General features: G+C 51.6%; 2 pseudogenes; one reads left to right on the forward strand and one right to left on the reverse strand.

Moving 5' to 3' along the window:
• Positions 1 to 10: 10 nt before the first annotated feature.
• LOC122434465 lies at positions 11 to 1,848 on the reverse strand (annotated as a pseudogene).
• Positions 1,402 to 2,212, forward strand: LOC122435679 (annotated as a pseudogene).
• The last annotated feature ends 8,117 nt before the right edge of the window (positions 2,213 to 10,329 follow it).

Raw genomic sequence — 10,329 nt, forward strand, 5'->3', positions numbered from 1 at the left:
CTGCTCTGGCTCAGGCTGCCGAGTCCTCCTGCCTCGCAGCCTCTGCAGACAACTATGGGAAGGCCCTCAAAACCCTTTGTTTGACTCTGAGCAGAAACGCCATGACTTGCCACTTGCTGGTCTCCACATAAACCCGGGGACCCCACAGGAATTCATAGTGGGCAGGGTGACTGTCAGGCACCTGCAGGTACTCCAGGTACCCCTTCTGCACCCACACTTGGGTCAGCAGCTCCCTGGGCTCCCCAAAGACACAGTGCTCACTCCCAAAACACAGCCCTATCCTGCTGAGTGCTCCCCAGACTGCCTCCTCAGGGGCCCGGTCTCCATTCCGCATGATCAGGATGAGGAAGCCAGCCTTGGGGAGGCCCTGCCCACCTCTCTACATCGCATTGCAGTTGAGGCCCAGGGTGGGGACCATGATGTAGATGTGCTCCATGGGGTCTACCTCCTTCACCTCCACACCAAAGACCAGCTGCAGGCACTCTGAGACGGCTGAAAACCACCGGGAAGTGCTCCTGGTTATCCCTGATGACCTTCTTCAGCATTTCTGCCTGGGAGGTCAAATCCTTGGCTCAATACTTGAGGAACAGGAACTTTACCAGGTTCCTGCCCCCATTGCATTAAAAGCTTTCTGGGGCAAGGCCTCCACAAGGGTGGAGCAGGAGACTGTGGGGACAAGGCTGAGGGGGATAAAGCCTCTCCTGCCTCAGCCCCCAAAAGCTGTGCCTCTACCAGGCCTTGGGCCTCACCTGGGTCCTGAAGGTCTTCCTCGGGCTTGCTCAGCTCACTCATCTCGACCACGAGTGCGATGCCTGGGATGAAACCACAGACAGAAGTAAGGCAGGGGAACAGACAGGGACCACAGGCCTGGCTGTGGGAGAGAGGGGCTGTGAATGGCCTTGATTGAGAACTGCACCCTGGGTGGTCTGACACAGGCCACTTACAGGTCTCCCTTTAAGGGGTACTCTCAGACCTCACAGGGGTGTGCCTCCAGGGCGGTCAGTCCCCTGGCTACCTGAAGGAAGAAGTGAGGTGGCTCCTCGGGGTGCAGTAAGCACAGCCTGAGATTTCCGGGGCTGACTAGGTGGGGGTATTAGGCCCTCGTGGGGTCCCCTCTGTTCTGGGATGGGGAGCCCCTGGTGTACACTTAGGGCACACTCCTCACCTTGACTCCTGGTACTGCCTGGACCTCCTCTGCTCTCTGACCTTAGGACGTGGGCCTCAGACCTCTGCCTTCGCCTCCTGGTTCCTGGAGCTCCTGTGAGAGAAATGGAGGGGGCACTTTGGGGGTATCTCATGAATTTCTCAGCCGAGGCCGCTCACAGCCCCTCTCACCCTGAGGCCGGTGGTCCCCATCTGTACCCCTGCCTCGCTTCTGTGTCTTGTTCAACCCCAGGAATCATGCTTGTGGTCAAGAAGAGTAAGCTGAGCAAGCCTGAGGAAGACCTTCAGGACCCAGGCGAGCCTCAGGACTGGGTGGAGGCGCAGCTCTTGGGGGCTGAGCAGGGGTAGGCCCCATCTGACTTGGCCTCCTACCCCCCGGCATCCTCCTCCTCCCCTGGGGAGGAGCTTGCCCCAGATAGCTCTGAATGAGATGATTGCTAACCTGATGAAGTTCCTGCTCCTCAAGTATTGAGCCAAGAAGCTGACCTCCCAGGCAGAAATGCTGAAGAAGGTCATCAGGGATAACCAGGAGCATTTCCCAGTGGTCTTCAGCCAAGTCTCAGAGTGCCTGCAGCTGGTCTTTGGCGTGGAGGTGAAGGAGGTAGACCCCAGGGAGCACATTTACTTCATGGTCTCCACCCTGGGCCTCAGCTGCGATGCGATGCTGAGCGGTGGGTAGGGCCTGCCCAAGGCCGGCCTCCTGGTGCTGGTCCTCAGCCTGAATATGCAGAATGGAGACTGGGCCCCTGAGGAAGCATTCTGGGGAGCACTCAGCAGGTTAGGGCTGTGTGTTGGGATTGAGCACTGCGTCTTTGGGGAGCCCAGGGAGCTGCTGACCCAAGTGTGGGTGCAGGAGGGGTACCTGGAGTACCAGCAGGTGCCTGACAGCCACCCTGCCCACTATGAGTTCCTGTGGGGCCCCTGGGCCTATGCATAGACCAGCAAGTGGCAAGTCATGGCGTTTCTGCTCAGGGTCAACCAAAGGGCTTTTAGGTCCTTCCAACTCCCTTCCGCAGAGGCTGCGAGGCAGGAGGACTCGGCAGTCTGAGCCAGAGCAGCAGCCAGTCTGATCCTTCCCTCTGTGATTGAAGAGGTATCACTCAGCTTCTCCGAAATGAGGGCCTCGCCAGTTTGGGGAACAGGTGTGTAGCAGTTTTGGGTTCCTGTTCTCTACAATGACATGGAGATTCATCTCTGTTTTCTTTAGAAAATTTTCAAACTTTAATTTCATAGAAGGGTAAATACACTTCAGTGTCTTAGCTTTGTGAATGATGTTGATCCCAGTGTGTTTATGGTTACCCAGTTCACAAACAAGAGTTTTGCTGTTTTTTAAAAGTGATTGGGAACACTTCCATTGTGTTTTGTGGTCCTGAATAGGATGCAATGGAATAGGAATTAGAATTGTTTTGAAAATGCAAACTTATTTAGAAATAATATTGAATGGAGAAGAATTATATAATAAAAGTAATCGTAGTGAATTCATGCTTCTGTCCTTCTTGTCTGTCATTTGCAGTAACTAAATTATCTCTGTTTATTGAATTTTACTGGGTTATTAAAGAAAGTATCAGACAATCTGAGCCCCCTGCTCACTAGCTCATTTATTCCAAAGACCTTTATGGAGCCTCTGCTCCATGAAAGGCTGTGTTAGCAGTGGGGACACTAGGAGAAACAGGACACCCCCACACTTAGAGTGATGATCTAGAAGCCGCAGTCACATAAGTTTTGTCTTGGGGGTGAGGAGAATCTCTGAAATGGATAATTGCTGTGAGGTGTCCTTTTGCTTCTTGAATAAACCCCAGGGAGTTCTCTTTCTGGGGCAGACAGGCAGGGGTCCTGGCTCTTGTTGCATAGCTGTTGACCACAGGGATGAAATAGGTGTTTTCTACCCACCATCTGCTAGGAATCCTAGAGAAATGTGAATCCTGCTCTTTTATATATGGCCCAGTATTCCCTGTGCTAGCCCTCCTCTCTCTGCCCTGGGAAGCTGATTACCAAGTACATTGAAATGACAGTTTATTTGGTCATATAGACTTTATTATTTTCACTTGTGAGCATGGTCTAGATTTCATTTGGATGAAATGAGTTGAAGAGAAGCTGCAAAAGTGGAAAGGACCTGCTGTGTGACCAGAATCCTGGGATCTTTGAGTGAGCTGTGCCCAGCTGGGAAAGACACTGCTCCCCACCCCCAAACCTTCACAAACACCCAAATTGAATAATATATCCCCCGGGAGGAAAACACACAGAACAGCAATTTTGAGTGGTTTTCTATTCTGTTTCCTATTGAGCTGCCAATTCTCTGAGGTGTCCTAAAAAGAAAACAATTTCCAGAGGAGAGAGGGACAGAGTCTGAGATGTGAATAACAGAAGAAATAAGTAGTAGCCAGTAAAGATGCAATATCCACCAGCATCCCTGGGTTCAGGCAGGTTCAGAAGTGTGGAGGCAGCAGAGACACAGGTTAAGGCTGTGCCTGGCATTAAAAGGCAGGAGCGACTTCCAGGCCTAAGGAGGTGGTGAGGTCACTGCAGTGGGCGTGTGGATGGGTGCAGGGGGCTGAAGGGGCAGCTCTCCATGCTGAGTGCCAGAGAACAAGGGGAACAGGAGATGTCATTCTGGTCACATATATGGCAGCTGCCAGATAGTCAGTGAACACTTGGAAAAGGTGGAGAATTTCAAGACCCATGTGAACTGCTCAGACTCTCCTCCCCCCAAAAAAGGAGAGTTTTAACTGCTGCTCTTTGCGGAGCATCTGCTAGGCAGTGTGGAATTGGAGAGATGTCAGGTGTTCAGGCACCTCTTGTCTTCCTCTCTCCCTGCACACATGGGGACACGACCCTGCCAGGCCTCTTCACTTAGGAAGGGACATATGGTGACCCGGGTCCAGTGAATTTTTAGCAGAAGCTTTTTTGTCAACGACCATTTGTTCTGAAGGGACACGGGCACCTGGGGGTTAATCCTCAAGTCAGGACAACACACAGACACAGACCACTCCGAGTGTGGTTTATCTTCCAGAGACTAAATCCCTCACCTCTGACCCTTGAGAGAGGCTGCCCCACAGGGAACTGGCTGCAGGAAATCCACCCACCCCCACCAAAGACCTACAGCCCGCCCCCACCCCCCACGAGCTGCACTGTTGGCCCCCTCTGGGCTGTGCTCAGTCTCCATCAGGAGGGCAGTAGCCAGCTGCCAAGGGCCCCTGTTGGGATTGGGGGCATCCTCCTCGTGGGGCCCAGCCCTGAGGCCCCCCACCCCTGCTGCCCACAGCGCCCCCTCTCTCCCAGAACCTGGCCTTGGGTTTTGTCCTGCCTGCCCCCCGACTGAGAGTGGCTTAGGCTCTGGTCCTGATGACCTCATGTGTGTATCTTTATCTGGAAGTCCCAGAGCAGCATCCCCTTCAACGGTGCTTCAGGTGGAGCCGGCAGGACTTGATGCAGCCTGTGGGTGAGTCTCCTGGTGGTGGGTCAGTAGTAATCATTGCCATGGAAGTGTGGGGCACATCTCTATGATCCCAAGGTGTATCAAACCATTCCCTGTGGAATCCCACATGTTGGAGTAAACCCAGGGTCTTGTGAATGTGACTGTGAGGTCCTGGCTTTTGAGCCTGAGTGTAAGAGGCAGAGGGGTGTCTGGTCAGCCACCTGCACAGCCAGCTAGGACTTCGGTGTCCCCATTCTGGCTGTTTGAGCAGAGGACAGGCTCTAGCAGTTGGCAGGGTTGGTCCCCAGGACACTCTCTCAGGCACCAGAGGCCCCAGACTCCAATGAGGGTTAGGAAAGGAGCCAGGCAGGAGAGGACTCTGGGATCCCAGGCTGCAAAGAGGGTCAGCTGCCCCAGAGACATGGAAGCAGCAAGCCCCTGGAGATCCCATCAGACCTGCCCGGGGCTGGCCGGGAGAGGGAGGGGGGAGCAGATGCCGCTGCAGGTGAACTGCCACCCTGGCCTCCATGAGGACGTCTGTGCTCTGGAGCCAAGGCTGGGAACACAGCCCCGGGGGCCACTCCAGGAAGGATACATGACAGCTCTCATAACAGGTACTCCTCATGCCCCTCAATGGATATGACTGTTAGGTGTGGTTGGGTTCTTGCTCTGGGTACATAAGAACCCCAGGCCTTTGGCTGCTAGGAGGTCCAAACTGCCCCCCGTCCCCACTGACTTATCTGGAGGTCATTTCCAGGATCCAGCATCTTCTGCAACAGCCTCTGTGTGGACACACACCACCCTGTTCCCAAGCTGATCTTGCCCAGGGCATCACCGATTGGACAGGCGACTCCCCTGGCTTAAGGATTCTTGGTGAATGTTCTGCTCCTCTGAGAAGTCCCTGTGTTTCCTCATGGCTTCTTTGGAGGCTCAGTGTTAAAGAATCCGCCTGCAATGTGGGAGATGTAAGTTCGATCCCTGGGTGGGGAGATACCCTGGAGGAAGAAATGGCAGCTCACTCCAGTATTCTTGCCTGGGAAATCCCATGGACAGAGGAGCCCCGGGGGGCTACATTCATGGGGTCGCAAAGAGATGGACATGACTGAGAGACTGAACACTCACACGTACACACAGCTAAAGGTTTGCTCTGGACCCTTGTATCCTTGACAACAATCTGAGTCCTACCTGGATCTTGACAGACTTCTTCTGTGGCAAATAACACTGGCAGATGTCTTAAAGCAGCTTTTGAGCAAGTACAGGGTTCCAGGTCTATACCTGGCCTCAATTAGGGGCTCTTCCTGTAGACCACAGCCCCAGGGGGCTCTCCCAGGAAAAGCAGGTATTCTTTGTGTCTATTCATGAAATGAACTGACTGATAGGTGACATTACTAGCCCAGAGGAAGTCCAGTAAGCATGGCAATAGCAGCCACGACATATCAAGAGCAACCCAGGGCATTCTAGGGTGGGGCATTTCCCGGGGGCACCATCCTCCCCAGTAGACTCTGCGTAAGCACAAACCACCCAGGCACCCAGGTCATCCTCACCAAGGCGGGGCCAAGCACAAGGAGCTCCCTGCCCATCAGAGGGATGCTCTCACATTCTCTAAGCACCCTGAGCCTGCCCCTTTAGGTGCTGGTGGGAGCTGTCTTAGCTGCGGTTCTTTTCCAGAGAAGTCCCCATCCCCCAGCCACAGCTGATGCCTGCTCTGACCTCTAGCCTCCATGGCAAAGGACTGACCTCCTGTCTGGCTCTCACCTACCCTCCTCTGTGGCAAATATCACTGGCTGCTGCTTTAGGGACCTTCGTGAGCAAGGAAGGAATCCCAGGTCTTTGCTTGTCCTGGGTCCCTGAGCTAGGCCTGGGTACAGGGATAGGGCTGGGATGGTGGTGGGATGCAGGATGTGAAGCCAAGGGATACTCATAGGATCACAGCTGGGTGGAAAGCCACGTGTGCTCAAGCATCCAGAAGGAGGGGCATCCAAAAGACCCACATTCTCAGACACTCACTCTGCTTTGGATGAGAGTCCACCAGCCCTGCAATCACTGTCCTTTAAAGGACAGGCTTCCCCTTGCCTGACATTCAGTCTGCCCAGGGCAGTGAGCCTGCAGGAGAATGTGGAACCCTGCAGCAGCTGGGAGAGAAGGGAGGAGAGTGGGCATGGAATGAGAGAGCAGGACTGTAGCCTGAACATAAGAGCAGCCTTCAGTGGGCTGTGCCTCCAACCCTCCTTGTCCAGGGGCCTTCTCCATCCTCACACTCTCTGCTAGATCCCACCCCTCATCCAGTGTCTCATCTTCATTCCAGGGGAGATGGTGTCTTGAGGGTTTAGGAGAGTCGCTGTGGGCAGGGTCCAATATCAGGCTGTCTATAGAATGGAGACTGTAACAGTACAACTTCTGAGCCTTGATATGAGATTATATTAGGTTCCTAGAGCTGCCCAACAAGGTACCACAAATTGGTGGGTGGGGGCAGGGGGGAGTGTTGTGACTTCTCTCTCTTTCCTCAAGGTTCAAGTGATTTTCTGAAAATCACAGTGCTGGTAGGGCCATGCTCCCTCTGATGGCTCTGGAGGAGGATTTTTCTTGTTTCTTCCATCTTGTGATGTCTCCAAGTGTTCCCTGATTTATGGCTGGATTACTCCAGGCTCTGCTTTCATGCTCTCATGGCTGTCTCCCCTTTGGACATGCCTACGTTCAATTTGCCCTCTTCCTATAAAGATAACAATCCTATGGGATAGAGTTCAGTTCAGTTCAGTCGCTCAGTCATGTCTGACTCTTTGTGACCCCATGGATTGCAGCACACCAGGCCTCCCTGTCCATCACCAACTTCCAGAGTTTACTCAAACTCATGTCCATTGAGTTGGTGATGCCATCCAGCCATCTCATCCCCTATCGTCCCCTTCTCCTCCTGCCTTCAATCTTTCCCAGAATCAGGGTCTTTTCAAATGAGTTAGTTCTCTGCATCAGGTGGCCAAAATATTGGAGTTTCAGCTTCAACATCAGTCCTTCTAATAAATATTCAGGACTGATTTCCTTTAAGATTGACTGGTTGGATCTCCTTGCAGTCCAAGTCTTCTCCAACACCACAGTTCAAAAGCATCAGTTCTTCAGTGCTCAGCTTTCTTTATAGTCCAGCTCTCACATCCATACATGACTGCTGGAAAAATCATAGTCTTGACTAGATGGACCTTTGTTGGCAACGTAATGTCTCTGCTTTTTAATACATTGTCTTAGTTGCTCATAACTTTTATTTCCAAGGAGTAAGTGTCTTTTAATTTCATGGCTGCAGTCACCATTTGCAGTGATATTGGAGCCCCCCAAAATAAAGTCTGCCACTGTTTCCATTGTTTCCCCATCTATTTGCCATGAAGTGATGGGACCAGATGACATGATCTTAGTTTTCTGAATGTTGAGCTTTAAGCCAACCTTTTCACTTTCATCAAGAGGCTCTTTTCTTCTTCACTTTCTGCCATAAGGGTGGTGTCATCTGCACATCTGAGGTTATTGATATTTCTCCCGGCAATCTTGATTCCAGCTTGTGCTTCATCCAGCCCAGCATTTCTCATGATGTACTCTGCATAGAAGTTAAATAAGCAGGGTGACAATATACAGCCTTGACATACTCCTTTCCCTATTTGGAACCAGTCTGTTGTTCCATGTCCAGTTCTAACTGTTGCTTCCTGAGTTGCATACAGATTTCTTAAGAGACAGGTCAGGTGGTCTAATATTCCTATCTCTTTCAGAATTTTCCACAGTTTGTTGTGATCCATGTAGTCAAAGGCTTTGGCATAGTCAAAAAAGCAGAAATAGATTTTTTTCTGGAACTTTCTTGCTTTTTTGATGATCCAGCAGATGTTGGCAATTTGATCTCTGGTTCCTCTGCCTTTTCCAAATCCAGCTTGAACATCTAGAAGTTCACAGTTCACATACTGTTTTAGCCTGGCTTGGAGAATTTTGAGTGTTACTTTACTAGTGTGTGAGATGAGTGCAATTGTGCAGTAGTTTCAGCATTCTTTGGCATTGCCTTTCTTTGGGATTGGAATGAAAACTATGGGATTATACCCAGTCTAACGACCTCATCTTAATGTGACTATATCTGCAGGCCCTATTTTCCCCTTCAGTTCCCCTGTCAGCTATGGGGATGAAGATTTCAGTATACCTTTTGGGGATATAATTCAAACCCTAACAAATATGATACAAGGGGTTACCTGCATATGAAGTGGCTGACCCAGAGTAGCTGCTCAGTGACAAGGGGCTATTGTTACTGAGTATCTGAGATGTACCTTCCCCCCCATTTTAATATTCCCACATCCATGTATGTCTTAGGATCCACTTGTACATTGCTTGATGCATATTTTTCTCTTTCCAGTTAAAAGTTATCAAACGGATGGCCTATCTCATGTCTGTGCAAACATGGTGTAACTTGTTCTATAACAAGACTCAAAAAGCCTCAGCATGTCCATGCCCTGGGAGAATGAGAGGACAGCTGCCCACAGATAATGCCTGTAACTACTGGAAACTTAGGAAGCAGAGATCGTGGTTCTGACAGAGGTGGGGGACCCAGGGTGAGATCTAGGGTGCGGGGGAACTGCTTGCTAGCATGGCTCTTGTGTAGGTTGGACTCCCAAATTCATTTCCTGAGCACCTATGATCTAAGGGGCTGCAGGGAGGCTGAGCTGTCAGGACACAGAGTTTGGGGAGAGCACCACCCCCTTATAATGCAGAGAGGTCAGAGCAGGGTGGAGTGCTGTGCGTGGGGCTGGAGAAAACATTTTAGGAGGTGGCAGGATCCCACTGTAGATGGGAGACTGTGACAGAGCAATCTATCCATCTGACAAATGTCTACAGCTGCTTGACTGTTCCGAGTGGTGCTTCTCAGAGGCCCAGAAGCCTCCTTCCCTACCTGGGATGTTTTCCTGGAGCCTCTGGTGGAAAGAGAGGTCCACAGCAGAAGCCACAGGGACATCCTGGTGGCTCTAGAGGCCCAGACACAGCCTCCCTACTTGACCTTCCAATAGGAAACGGCCCCTGCTTGCTTTAGTGGGTAGCTTGCTTCAGGAGAGGTGTTCATCCACTGGTTCCCAGGGACAAGTGACAAGACGGCCAGAGGGGCCTGGACACACCCCTCCCTCTTGTCCCAGCAGTGGCCATATGCTAATCCTAAGGGTCTCCTCCCAGCAAGGGGTGGCCCTTCTGAGCTCTGAAGGAAGATGTAGTGGGTGGGGGGGAAGTTCAAGCGGAATGGAAGCCCCTCCCTGAGCTCCTCAAGCCCCCAAACCCAGCCTCTACCAAGGAGCTCTCAGGGCACAAAAGACTAGGCACTTATGGAGTCTAGCTAAAGGAGCCAGAAACAAAGGGCCCTCTCTGGAAGTGGGCGTGGGCGTGGGGGGGTGCATCATATAAGTGAAGTCTTGGGGACTCCAGGGATTTTCTCATTGGTGGCATTCAGGATGTGCCCTTGCAGGAACTCAAGAGTGCAGAATTTCAGGTCGAGAGGGCCAGCACAGTAATGCAATTCACGCCCCAACCACTCAAGCCAAAGAAGCTGAAGTCAACAGTTCTATGAAGACTTACAAGACCTTCCAGAACTAACACCAAAAAAAGATGTCCTTTTCATCATAGGGAATTGGGATGCAAAAGTAGGAAGTCAAGAGATGCCTGGAGTAACAGGCAAGTGTGGCCTTGGAGTACAAAATTAAGCAGGACAAAGGTGAACAGAGCTTTGTCAGGAGAAAGCACTTGTCATAGCG

This window comes from Cervus canadensis, chromosome X (assembly GCF_019320065.1).
Source record: "Cervus canadensis isolate Bull #8, Minnesota chromosome X, ASM1932006v1, whole genome shotgun sequence".
Classification (NCBI taxonomy): Eukaryota; Metazoa; Chordata; class Mammalia; order Artiodactyla; family Cervidae; genus Cervus; species Cervus canadensis.